The sequence below is a fragment of the Brienomyrus brachyistius genome, unplaced genomic scaffold (assembly GCF_023856365.1).
Source record: "Brienomyrus brachyistius isolate T26 unplaced genomic scaffold, BBRACH_0.4 scaffold67, whole genome shotgun sequence".
NCBI classification, from domain to species: Eukaryota; Metazoa; Chordata; class Actinopteri; order Osteoglossiformes; family Mormyridae; genus Brienomyrus; species Brienomyrus brachyistius.
In genome coordinates, this window is record NW_026042342.1 from 1,135,106 (window position 1) to 1,149,255 (window position 14,150).

A 14,150-nucleotide genomic window follows, 5' to 3' on the forward strand; every position below is an offset into this window, starting at 1 on the left:
TAGGCCAAACCGTCGAGATTACAGGAATGCAACATCACTCATTATTTTATTCCAACGTTGGAAATTGCTTGAACAGTCATTTGGTCTAAGGCCAGCATTTAAAGAGCAACTACTGTCATGTCCTCTTTTAATGCTTTTTGTTTTAACCAATTGTGGATTAAATGCAGAGGTGGAGATTTCAGGTCCAGAGAGTACAAATCCAGACCAAGATTTTTTTCCAACCAACCAGATGAGTCTCTGTGACTGTGACTCTTTATACTCAACTGATTAGATCATTGTTTTATTACACTTGCGTTAAGTACCAGCTGTAGGCAGTGTATCTGTCCTGCATATAGGATATGAGTCCTGTTAAACAGAGAAGGCCAGTATTTTAGTGATGCTTTGAATCGCAGTCGGCTGATCGGGGGCAGTGTAAGCTCAGGTCGGGATGGAAATCACAACCATGTGACGTTAATGTACTGTTCTGGCTCCAGCACAAAGGGACACAAACACAAAATCAAAACAGGCACCGGGTCACGGAGCCGGCAAGTGTGGCATCAAGGCCCAGGTGTGTTTATTGGAGGCGAAAAGAAACAAAACTCAATCATACAGCAATTGGCAATACTTCACTGTGGGCCCCCACTTGACTCTGTCCACATCGGGTGTGACATGTGGCCTAAATCAATAAATTCAGCAGCCCACTGATAGTGGTTTTGCTCGGAAACTTTCGATTTAGGATTCGGAATCTGAAATGCCTGCACACTCATACAGCTTAATCTAGCTTCCAGTGTTGGGAGAAAGTACTGCAAATTCATATTCATGCATAAGTACCCTTATTTGGGAGAAAAACATACTTGAAAATAGTCCTCCAGGTATCCTACTTGAATTTCAATGAATACTGCAGTGCACTTTTCTGCCATCTTTCCACACTGTATTTGGACCCATGAGGTCACCTGACTGCTCCACTGCATAGCAGGTGACAGCAAAGAGCATGTGCAAGGTTCTGATCTGGATATGAACATTTGGTTTGTCAGTTTTGTATTCAGGTCTTTACCAATTTTTTTCTGCTCTGAATATTTTGTTTATACTTCTATTATACTTTTCTGCTGCAAGTTTCCAGTTCAGGTTTTTGCAGCGCAGAACAATAGTTATAGATTTTAGTAGATATTTCTGAAGTGACCTAACAGCAAAATCAACCAAACTGCACTGCCTCAATATCAGTTTGTGTTGCCTGTGCTTCTTTAGATTATATAAAATTATAAATTTGATCTGTTGGTTCAAAAGTAATATTATTTTTAATTTTGTTGAAGTTTTGACATGACAGTTGATGTTACTGTCTACGCAATCGAGTTTAACTTAAACTTGTAAGATGAATTTGTGGTAGTCTTTGGGTTTCGGAAAAAAACACAGTAAAAACAATGGACATCCAGACGTGTTAGTTACTAAGAAATCCCCAAACGCAGTACAAAGAGTCATCTGGCCCCCACCCACGTTAATGTACAGTTATCTTTGCATTGTATGTGCTTTACTGTGTTTGCAGTTGAAATGTGTTCATTCCAGTTGTCTCATCTATCCATCCATTTTCTGTAACCATTTGTCCTATGCAGGATCGCAGGGTCCGGAGCCTGTCCCAGAGGCTATAGGCACAAAGCAGGGAACAACCCAGGATGGGGCGCCAACCCATCTCAGGACACACTCACACACCACTCACACACACACACACCCCAGTTGTCTCAAAAGATTAGAACTCAGTCAAAAATTCTTATCTCAGTCGGTGAACATTATGACATGTTTTAATTATAATCGATTGTCTATGTCAGAAACACATTTCTTGCTCGTATCAGGTATCGATCACTGCTCCTTCTGGTCCTTGTCTCATTTGTTAGCTGTCCAGTGAGTTGTTGGCTCCTCTGTACTGCCGGTGCAGTGGCGCTTAAGGAGAAAAGCGTACGACCTGAAGTCTCAGGTGCTGAGCTGCCCTGACACACTTAGTTAAGATGTTTCACTGTAAAACTGAGAGAAATGACTCAGCTATGGAAGAATTATGACTATGATAACCCAGGCTGTACACCCTGTAAACTGTAAGCTGTGTAGCCAATCGCATTGTTGCTTCTGTTTTGGAAAGGGAGACACTAAATCTTATCAGTTTGCTGTTTTTACTGAATGTACACAGAGGTCTTTCTCGGCCCCTGAGATAAGCTCCGAATGCCTGACTACCCAGCCTCAGTCAAACTTTCCACTTTCCATTTGATAGCGCACCCTTTCATCGATCGGAGTCGAAGGAGAAAAAAAAAAAAAAAACAGAATCGAATTGCTCTGGTTGTGATGCAAAATGTTGGGCCATATCGCTAAGGACAATGGTTATTTTAGGTGCCATTTGTCTGCGTTCGATCATTCTGGGATTTATTAATAGGAGAAGGACAGAGCCCATTCCCTGCTGCTGTACTGACCTAGAGAGAGCCTTCCCCACAGCACATTAGACCTGCCTGGTGTAGTATTCCCACTGACCTTCTCAGACAGTGAGACAGACACGTTCCCCTGCGCCGTACTCGCAGGAAGGGGAGCCTCCTTAACACTGAGAAGCTTCTGGAAGGAGTGCCGCTCCAACACTTTCAACAACAGCATTTTGAAGAACAAGAACAGTGGTTGCAACTGAATAGAAATGACATCTTCACATATATTAGTAAATAGCTTTTTTTTTCTCCCCAAACCTAATCTTAGACTAACCTCTTAAAGGGATGGTCTGGGAAAAAGTTAAGTACAGACACTCCTCACTTAACGACCAAATTCTGCTCCTACAAGTAAGTCGTTATGCAAATGGGTCGATATGCGAGGAGCCGCCCCCCCATCGATATTTCAAACATACTCTACTGGTAGTGGGTTTGTATCAACCATCTTTAGACCATTTATCTCATTTTGTATATAAATAAATTATGCAACATACTTGACACTTAAGACACTGCACAACCAAAGTTCTGGGTGTGGAAATGTAGGTTTCTTCTGTTTTTTGGAGTTTGCAACCAGTTTTTCTCAGATTTCTTTTTTTGACAGCCTGTCCCTTTAAACTGCTGGTTTAGTCACAGATCTGTGTCTGGGAAGCTGCCCCTTTAAGTATTAAACTATTGTTTTACTTAGCAGATTCAACTATGTGGTAACAGCTTGTTATGAGAAGATCTGGTATGAAATTATCCACTGTACAAAGTCTCTGCTGCCTTCACTGAATGAAGAAAATTCACGAGTGATTCATGAGGCTTTAATTCTGACTAATGCAGGTGTCTTTTGGCTATTCGTCGAAGACTGAGCACTGAATCCAGACAACTGTGTGTGGTTCAGTTTTTATGGAATGGTAGGTGTTAATTTTATTAACCCAAAGACCCAATCACAAAACTAGAACCATGGATTGAAATCGTCCTGGAACTTCTTTAAGTCTGGAGGTACAGGTATGTACACTTGTACTTTAATTGTTGCAATTTCGCCCAGCTTGTCAGCTTTGTTTAAGCATATGGTCTATTTAAAAATATAACCGTGATTCAGTTGTTAGAGAAAAACCTACACTGTCTATCATTCACCAACAGTCTTAGGAATTAAAGAAGAGAGAAGTCAGGTGACTGTGATTCAGGTTTAGGCTGGTTTGCATGAAAGTCCACAGGCTGCCGGCCATTTCTCCATGATGGAGAAACACCCTGGAGATGCTTTCTCCCCATTCTGGCCAGGGTGTCCCTTACATGTTCCTCCTGCAAATACTTCTCACAGCTCCTGATTTTCTACATACTTGGGCTGGTTTTTAAGTTCTCCTGATATATCACATATATATAGATGTGTTATCCAGTTGTGTAGAAAATTTCAGAGCAATCCCCATCTTTCCACATCTGCACGTTCCATCTGCCATAATTGCATTGTCTGGAGAACCAAACATGTTTACTCATTTGCTAGTACTGCTGGGTATGGTGCTTTGAGTCACTGGGTTGTAAGCACAGTTTCCATTATAAGGACATTTTTAAGCAATTGTTTATATACTGAGGCGTAAATAACCTTTCAGTAACCCGTGTGGACATACATTGCCCATGATCATGAAGCTGCAGGCACACAGTGGTACATTAGCACCGTTTTTCATAAGCATGGAAATCCCATAATCTAAACAAAAATCAATGTTTGTTTTAGACACGTGCATAAACGCACGAAGGTGCTCTACAGTGCAGCGTGTGGTCTAAACAAAGGATGTTGTGAGTGGCTTTTTAATGGTCGATGCATTATCTGAAAAAAGGTCTTGGATAGCTGCTCTGATTACAGGCAAAGGGAAAGCAACATCTTACAGTACATTACCATGCTTATCAATTATCCGCTTCCCGTAGCATGAGCTGTCCTCTCCCCCTGCTGGGAAGGATGTATTTCAGGACGATGATGCTCAAATGTACAGGGTACCTGCTTAATTGCATGGCACCGAGAAATAGTACTTTCACAGTCGCCTTTGAAGTCCGTCCCCAATCCAATTAAGCATTGGTGAGGTTCACAGAGGTTTCCAGCAGCTTGTGGAGAAACCGTGTGCCAATCTGATCCAGCATCTGAGATTTACATCTATGAGGTTTTTCCCCCGTTTACTTTTATATACTGCACTTTCACAGGATTGTATGCACTTTGTGATGGACTGACATCCCATCCCCCCAACTCATATAGTGTTTCCTAGAGAAGGTTCCAGGCCCATTACAACCCTGTAATAAATAAGCAACCCTGGAGAGTGAATGGATGGATGGATGGATGGATGGATGGGGGCATAGATTTGGGTGTGAATGCTAAGGATATGTCCCAACCGATATTATGGGAGTAGTGTGTGTGTGTTTATGGGGGTGGGGGGCTTGGGGTGATTTAGCCCTTACCAGTGTTGAAACCAAACCTATGCTTTTGGATGGATAGATGGATGGATGGATGGATTCACTTCTGGCCTAACACCTCTTGTAATTCCTTATTTGATGATAAGATTACACATTCTGTGCATATAATAACTTTTTGCAATATGTTATACAGTTCATTGACACTTTTTGTGTTTTACCACTGTACCTTTTACCCGTGTTGAATCACATGCTAACACATGGTATTCACACCTGACAGCACGCTCCGCCGTCTTCCCTTCGGACGGTGGACAGCCTGGCGGCCACGTTCCACCTCCTGGGGCGAGCCTTTTACACGGATGAGGCTGCAATGAGGGAGAGGCCTGGGAAGAGGGGCTGGAACGGGGGTTTATCACCACTCACCTGCTTGCTTTCCAGTCTCCAGTCCATCACCTGGACAGCCCTGAGAAAATGCTCCATTTCCGACATGCGGCACCGACACAGAAACTATTGATAAGAAAATGCCAGAAGATGTCGTGAGACGTCAAGTTGTCAGATGCCTTAACGCTGGTTGTTTCTTTTGGCTCCAGTACAAGGGGACACAAACACAAACTCAAAGCACGCACCAGGTCACGGAGCCGGCAAGTGTGGCATCAAGGCCCAGGTGTCTAATGACACCCAGCCGGTTATTGTTTGAAGGACTATTGAGCTGATACATAAGTGGTTGGACTGACACATGCGAAGGAGATGTGACTATTTCATTCATCACAGGAGTGAGCCAGCTCCAGGTGATCTTGCTCCTAACTAGAAATGTAGCCTCCAGCTTCTAATCAGACTGAGCAGCTTGGGTCGAGTCCCCATTTTGGGTATAAAACACAGCACTTGGTTCTATTTGCTGCTTCTGTGTTTCTAAGGCTGTTTTTAATCCACTGGAGTTTTCTCTCTGTGTCTGTGAAACTTATTCATCAGTATCTTCTCTCTGGGTTCCTAGTTTTGGCTCCCTGGAGCCCCACACTCATGGTGCAAGGAGACCAGGGGCCTGTATCACGAAGTAGGATTTATGGCTTAACTGAATAACTTGGCAGATTTAAGTTAGTCAGGGCTGAATGTAAGTGAATAAAGATAAAGTGCATTTAAACCAGCGTACCTTCAATCCGACAAGTTATCCAGCTAAGCACGGCTCCTGGGTCTAACTGTTGTACTGTTGTTTTGGTTTCTTTCTTTGAGTTTCCATCTCCATCTACTGGTTTCCCATTATTGGTTATTCCGATTCTCCTCAATCCTTTGCCGACATGTTCCATGTGCCGTCCGGCAACCTCGGAGACCATCAGGCAGAGAACCCTGGCATCATGCATGGAACGGCATCATAGGGGGGGTTGTGTCTTGTCAGTTTTAGAAGTAAATAAGTTTTACCGTGCATCTTTGCACGACAGGAGAGGCTGAGGGCTTAACAGAACCTGTAGATGCATTAAATTTTCATCGGCGCTCCCTGTTTTGAAACTGGCACTGCAACTAAACTGAACACTGCTGCAGTTTTTAAGTTATTTTTTTTTAAAAAAAAAAGCATCTGGCAGTATTTTGAAAACTTAATGTGTCCTTTAGCACTAATCACTAACAATAGTAGATGCTTCTGATTTTCACTTAACACCTTAATTAGTTATCAGAGCCAGATGGGTAATTCTTCTTCAATAAACTGCCTTATATTTTAAAGTCCCTAGGCCCAAAATACATGCCAAGGAGAGTAACTCTCACCACAGAAACCGCTCTTCCCTAATCTGCCTGAAACGCCTTGTTGGAATTCCAGCCCTTACTTCCGTGACATGTTGAGGTCACCCCGTATCACAATCCTCAATGTCCACCTACCTTCGAGGATCTGCCTGTAGACTGCAAGATAGCAGCGGGACATGTAGGGTAAGCTGACCAATCAGAGCACACTGGGGCTTAAGACTTTAACAGTGTTTCAGACAGAGGATGAATCGAGATGTACAATACGAGAAAAATAATGTGTATTTGGAACACTGAAGCATGTAAATCTACTCTAGTAGACCCCACAAATAAAATTATGAACAATGAGATTAAACACAATAGGTCCCCTTTCATGTCTGCAGACTGCCAGGATTGTCTTTCATAGACGATGGAAAACCGGTGGGGCTGCCACTCTTAAATGCTGTTTTATTGACCAACACGGCCCAGCTCCAGCTCACTGCCAAGCAGCTGAGTGCAGGGCACATCTCCAGCAGACGGGTGTCTGGGTGTCATCCCCGTCCAGCGCTCCGTTTGTGTGCACGTGTCCTGAACCGAAATGGGTCAGTCATCATGGCCACCGTTCAGCCCAACATCCCTGATCCCTCTCAAGGTTCAAGGTACTTTATCATCAGCAGCAGCTGTGTTCACATACATAGTGTCACGACACGATGTTTCTCCATGGATCGTGGACATACATCGACATATAACAAAAGTATAATGTGCGCACAGACAAAAACAACACTAAACAGTGTAACAATATGCGATATAGGGCCATGGATATTTCTGTATGTAAGTATAAATATAAAATGAAATGACCGGTAAAGTGTGACAGAGAGCCACTTAGCGACATGCCGGGAATCAAATTATTGCACATAAAGAGGTTATAGCAGCACTGGTTGAGAGTTATAAGTAAAGTGCAAATGCCATTAAGAGTATAATACTAATGGAGTTATTGTGAGGTAAACAGTCAGATAGTGTACCGGAATGACATTTGGTTAAGCAGTGGCTCATGAATGCGCATTAAGGATTCTGATGGCTTGTAGTGTGAAGCTATCACACAATCTGGTGGAACCAGCATAAACACTTCGATGCCATTTTCCACTTGGAAAGAAAGAAAAATGTCCATGTAGTGGGTGGAATTGGTCTTCCATGATGTTGCTAGCTCTGCAAAACCAGTGGTCGTGATAGATGTCCCTCAGGGGAGGTAGGGGTACCCCAATGACTTTCTCCACTGTCCTCACTATCCGCTGCAGTGAAAACCTTGCAGTGCTGAAACCTTGCAGTTCCCATACCAGACAGTGAAGCAGCTGCACTGCAGGCTTCCCATAGTTCCCCTATAGAATGAGGTGAGGAAAAGGGGAGCCTCACTCTCTTTAGTTTCTTGGCAAGCAGTGCCATCAATGGTGAGATGTGGGTGGGCAGTGTTTGTCCTCTTGAAGTCAACTATCATCTCTAAGATAGAGAGACAGATTATTGCACTTACACCAGGCAGCAGGTCTAGCCAGCTCCTCCGTGTATGATGAGATGTCACTGTTGTCGATGGGACCCACCACCGTCGTTTCGTCTGCAGATCTGATGATGTGATCCGAGCTGAACTTCGCTGAGCAATCATGGGTGAGTAGTGAAAAAGAGCAGTGGGCTGGGAACACAGCTCTGAGGCACTCCCGTGCTTAGCGTGACGGTGCTGGAGGTGTAGGTGCCAGTGCAAACCGACCGAGGCCTCTCATCAGTGTTCAGGATGGTCCGAAAGTCGTGACATCACAGAGAGCTGCGGTGGTGAAGGACCGGGGATAAGACAGGAGATGCGAGACAGGAGCCCACAGGCAGATGGTGTCTCATCCAGCTGATGTTGTCCCTATATGAGGACAAAAATGTCCTAGTGTGTATACAGGGGTGAAGCCAAAGAAGCACTGGTCCAGAGCTGAAAGCTGATTGGCCCCATCCTCTTTCACTCAGCAATTCAAAACATGTCATTGGCTAATGATAAGGTTGGCCCGTCTTATGCCCCCCGCTTTAACTAATGCTAGAATCACCCTTGGAAATTTCTGAGTACTGTGAAACGCAGTGGTGGGACAATTCACATGCAGGACTGGAAGCCTTGTGGTCCACGTTCTGTGCTGACCCATTGCCACCCCCCCTCCTCTGCTCTCTACACTGTAAGCAGGAGGGGTGGTGAATGTTAATATAACTTGGCAGCGCCGCATGCTGACTTGGCCACCGTATGGAGCAGTGGCGGGAGGGGGGGGGGGGGACAGCTCTGCTATAAAACCGGAGTTGCTGGTGGTTTGAATGAGTAAATCATTATAGTGGGATTTTCTGGGAGATGTCTGTCATGCTCTGTAGGAGGGAACGCTAATATTTTCTCATTAAATCATGCGCTTAACATTCAGGCTAAATTCTGGACGCCCATCAGGGGTCCTAGAAAGACAGCTTGGTTGTGGTTTGGGGTGTGGCTCGTCACTGCCACTGGCATCTCACCCTGCATTTTATGCTCCTCCACCTTCCCGTTTCGGTTCACCGATGTACCTGGAGTCTCAGAACTATGGTGGTCTGAACACGCTGCCACTGCACTGCCCCACCTCCTGAAACCCCCACCCCCCTTCAGTGAGGCCCGGGACTTCAAAGCGAGTGCAGGAGCCCGAGTGACCGGGGAGAGGCATTAAGGTCGCTCGCCTGCCTCCCTTATCTCCGATGATAAAAAGACTACGCCGCCGAAGACCCGGCCTCATGCAAATTCATGCATGTAAATGCTTCTGCTTCATCCCTTCGTTAACCTGCACGTGTCCAAGTTCCCGCTTTAGCCCACGTCTAAGGGCTCTGATGTGAGCGTGAACCCTTATGCGCTGCCCAGCCAAGGTTCAGATGGATAAGACATGAAAAGAAGCCGGCGTGATTCATCGCTAAAGGGGGCTATAATGCGATTCGCCATGCGGCGCCACTCTGCGCTTCTCTCTGCTAGCTGCGATGGTCAGACGGGTTTTTGCGACGGGATCGGGAGCGCAGTAGGGGCATGGATACCCTGGCAGATTCAGGGGGCCCAGCACTTTACAGGGGCCACAGTAGGGGCATGGATACCCTGGCAGATTCAGGGGCCCCAGCACTTCACAGGGACCATTGAATGTGTAAAAATAGCCATTGGGCCCAGAATTTCTAGCTACGCCCCCCATGCGATGGGGAGGGCCCTTACCAGCCTGGCAAACTCCACCCACACTGGCTCTGTCCCACCCCCCACTCCCCTCCCTTCATAGTGGCTCCTCCCTGACCATAGTCATAACCCTGGTCCCTGTTCCAGTTCGGCACCCGAAAGCCCCAAGTGCTTAAATGACTCATAAACCGGAGGAAAAATTCGTGATCCAGAGGCACAGAGCCGACTCATTTGAAATGATCGAAATGAAGCTTCTGTAAATCTTTAACATACTTCATGTATTAAATATTACCTTATATTGTTAAAAAATAAAAAAATGTGAAGGGATACATTCTTGGTGAATCTTCCCATTGCTTTTATCAGCACCGAACGAAAACTACACTGTAATTTCCGATAAACCAAAGCATCTAGCAGAGTCTCCCCTCCCCGTAATTCTATTACAATAAACCAGTGTCAAAAATCTATTCAAACACACGGGACATCGCATATAATATAGCGATAAAATGTAAATGTAGAAAAATATTACGTTAAATTTATAGCTATATACTAGGTGGGGTACCTTTTTATTTACCGTATTTAAGACCATTTTTTAAAACCACGGGCAAAGAGGTCTGATCTGGAATATATCTGTCAATATATCTGCCAATGTGTGGCATTAATTCGATATTCTACTTTTTTCCCTTTTTGTAAGGGTGGGAAGTCTGGGTCAATGGCATTGTCCATAATAATTTATTTCGGGGGAGGGAGGGAATCAGGCAATATCAAGTCACCTGTTCCTGTTTCTGCTTTACTAACCCCCCCGGGGGGATTTTCTCATATCAGTATAATATAATAACCCACCAGCCTCACAACCCCAGGGGTGGCAGTTAGACATGTGGTTCTGTGAACAGGTATCTCTAAATTGCCCATAGTGTGTGACTGAGTTTGAATATGTTCCCTACAATGGACTGCTGTCCAGAGCGAACCCCGCCTTGTGTCCCATCTGTGCTACCTGGGATAGACTCCAGCTCCCCCCCCCCAACCCTGTACCAGATTGCTGGAATACGGATAAATGGATGCATAAAATTCTAAAAATATGTGAGTCAGGACACTGGCAGGTTGACAGAGAGACTAGGCACTTGTCTAATAGAACTTCATCCCCCATGATGCCACAGGATTTATAGTGAAAACTAATGAACACGACTGGCCAGGCAAAAGTACAGAATAAGTATATACAATTTGTGAAATTTCTTCCTATACAGAAATGACCTGCTTCTTTTCATTCATTTTTGTTTTAAATGGAAACTCGAAATTGCTTTGAATTAAAAATCCAGAATTTCCCTTTAGGATCAATAAATTTAATCTTAATCTTAATTGCCTTTTTATGCAGATCTCCAGTGATCCAACGAATACATCTATACTGTCCAAAACTGCTTGAAAAATATATATTAGTATTTTAGAAAGTATTTTATATGATTTGTTTTCCAGGAATACATGCATACCACACATTTGCAGCCAATGAGACTGAAAGAGTGAATCTACTGCTTTGAATGTGCTCTGGTATTTAGGGTACAATTCACTCATCAGAAATATTGTCCTTGGACAGCTTGTTTGAAGTACAGATCTTTAGCAAATAGCAACAAAAAACAAGCGTGCTGTTGTTGGTTGGCATGCAGTACTGTAACCACGACAGTAAGGAATGCTATTTGGGATTTCATGTTCAATAAGGAGAAAATCATCTATAACCCATAGCCTGCTGCTTAGTGACTCCTCGGCATACTGACTTGTACATGTGCTTATCTCACTGCCTTTCATGGCATCGAATGATTTAACTGAACATTCATTCATTCATTTGGCTTCATTCATCCCCTCTATAAACAGACCATTACATCATATATGATTAAGTTGTGTCCCCTCTCCTCAACATCCAAGTCTCTCCTATGCCGTTGTCACCAAGTAAGTCCCAAAATCAACAAAACCTGACAGGGCGAATGTCCTGTAGATACTTTAGGAATCACTGTCATCTTGTGTTTCACCTGCGGTGGAAGTCAGAGCGCTAATGAACATGCCATCAGTCCAGGGAGACTGTTCTCACATCTCTGCACCCAACAGTGCCTGATTACTTACAAAGAGGGAAAGTTTAACTCACTGAAAGAGAAAAGAAAAACATCAGACTGGCCTGTCTTTCAGATGGATGGAAAGTTCCAGATAAATTCCGGTGTTCCCCCGGCGACTGCAGCCGTCACGTTACTCTGCTCCGTAAATAAATATTAGCGCTCCTCGGGCGAGGGGAGCATCCGGCGAGACCATGCAAACGGCAATTAAAATTCCCTGGGTGGCACTCCAGTCATCTGTTATGTTTAATGCGCAATTTCCCGCAGCCCCCGGCGCGTCACGCGTCCCCAAAGCTGCTTGCTGTACACTGCCAGTCGCTATCGTGACATCTTGACACATCCCAAGCTTTTGAAGAGGGGAAAAAAATCCTGCCCAGTGTGTGTGTCGGTGGTCAATGCTTTGGGAATGAGAGAAAGGATACGATATTACTCTGGGATAAATTCCCGTTCAGCCGCCTAAGACAGTAAATTTTTAATAAGAATATGTTCATGTTACTGGATGGGATTTTGGTCAACAGATGGAATTATTTTCTGGGTGTTTAACGTGTTCCGTAATTACTAAATTTTCCTCTGTGGGCTTCATTCTGCTGTAGCCAAAGCTTGAGGTACCCTCGCAGGCAGTCTAACGATAGTGTGCTTAAACGCAGATGTCCGATGCACTCTGCCAGCCACGGCCTTATATCGAGTCCTCAGAGACACGATTTCCTTCAGATTTACAGAGGGAACGCGTGAGACTTGCAACTCTTTCAACAGAGATAACCGCCTTTATCTGGCAGCTAATAATAGCGAAGGTCTGATTTCTGATTCTTTGACGCTTGAACTCCTTTACGTTGATCAGATGTCATAGCAGATCCTGGCAGCAACACAAAAACCGCATCCACATATTTTGGGAGGGGTAGTTAAAAACACAGAAGTCACGTACCTTACAGTAGAGGCAGCATATTTAGTAGGGCGGGATTCTGGGAAAATGCTCAGGTAAACACAAAAGGTCTTTCCACCCGTGCCTTGTCAGGACAATCACAAAAGCTTCTCTACTTCCAGGGGCCTAAACCAACACAACTGCAAAGCAAAGTAAATTGTGGTGCAGTTTCTTACGGAAATGACTTATTTTCAAAGACAAGGCTCCTATTCAGGTATGCAGAGACGCATACAGGCCTCAATTTTGATTTATCTACAAACAAGGTACTTAAAAATGTGCCGATCGCCAGCAGGCTTGGCTGAAGATGGGGAATTCTATGAGAGCCTTTATACGGTAGGAGAAATTCTCTCTATGTTGAGAGCTTTCTATCATACCTTTAGACACAGCAGATCGGACAACAGACTCATCACTGCACCAACAAGCCGGTCAAGGAACTCTGCGTCAAGCCGGGACTTCCCCTGCGTCCTGCTCCCTTCGCATAGCTCATCATTAAACTAGACACCTGAAAAAACCTTAGGAGGGTATGTGTGTGTATGTTTGAATGTGAACTGGTTGCATGTATGGCAATACACGGCTCTATCGATGACTGATCGGCATGACCTTGCATGAGGGAGTGAAACAGACTGCAATGCAGCACGGACCCCCCACCTGCTCCGGAGATCCTGCCAGTGATACGTCTTAATCAGCCCGCGACACTCCCCCCCCCCCATCCTGTCCCGTTGCCATGGGTGCCTCTGCCAGGAGGTCCAGACTCACACACACACACCTCCCAGCCCCCCACCTCTAGCTACTGCTCTGAGATCACCTTGCGCCCAGAGGATACTTTTCGCATAAGGGTGGGGCGAGGTGGGAGGGGGTAGGCTTTGATGTAATCCCCTCATTTGCATACCCCTCACACCTGCGCTAACGTACTTGAGAAAGCTCAGCACGGCAGGCTGCGCTCGGGAGTCACGCTGTATCCATGGCCGGACCGACTTTAATAAACGTGATATATCAGGCACCTCTGTAATGATGATGGGACTCGTTCAGCACCTATGGGCACATGCGTGACGTCACAGCACAGCCACACCTTAAGCCCTACGCTCTCTGTTCTTAGACAGCACTAAAGGGAGGCCAAGAGTTACGTTTGGACTGTACTCTCCGCCAGGACAGGTGGGGGTAATTAGGGCCCCGTTCACAGACATTTACAAACAGGTTCCAGATCAATTCAGTAATGACAGCCCTTACAGAAAGTGTGTTTTATATCTAAAATTCCACTCCTCGTCGAATCATTATTAACTAATTCCATCGATCAACATCTGCAGGTAAAGAGCAGGGTAGTTTTTTGTTATATCTGGACCCAACTACACTTAACAGCTTGGGGGGGGGGGGACTAGAATTAGACATGCAGCTCTATGAATGTTAGCAACCCACCCCCCTCCCCACAAACATTAGCACACCCA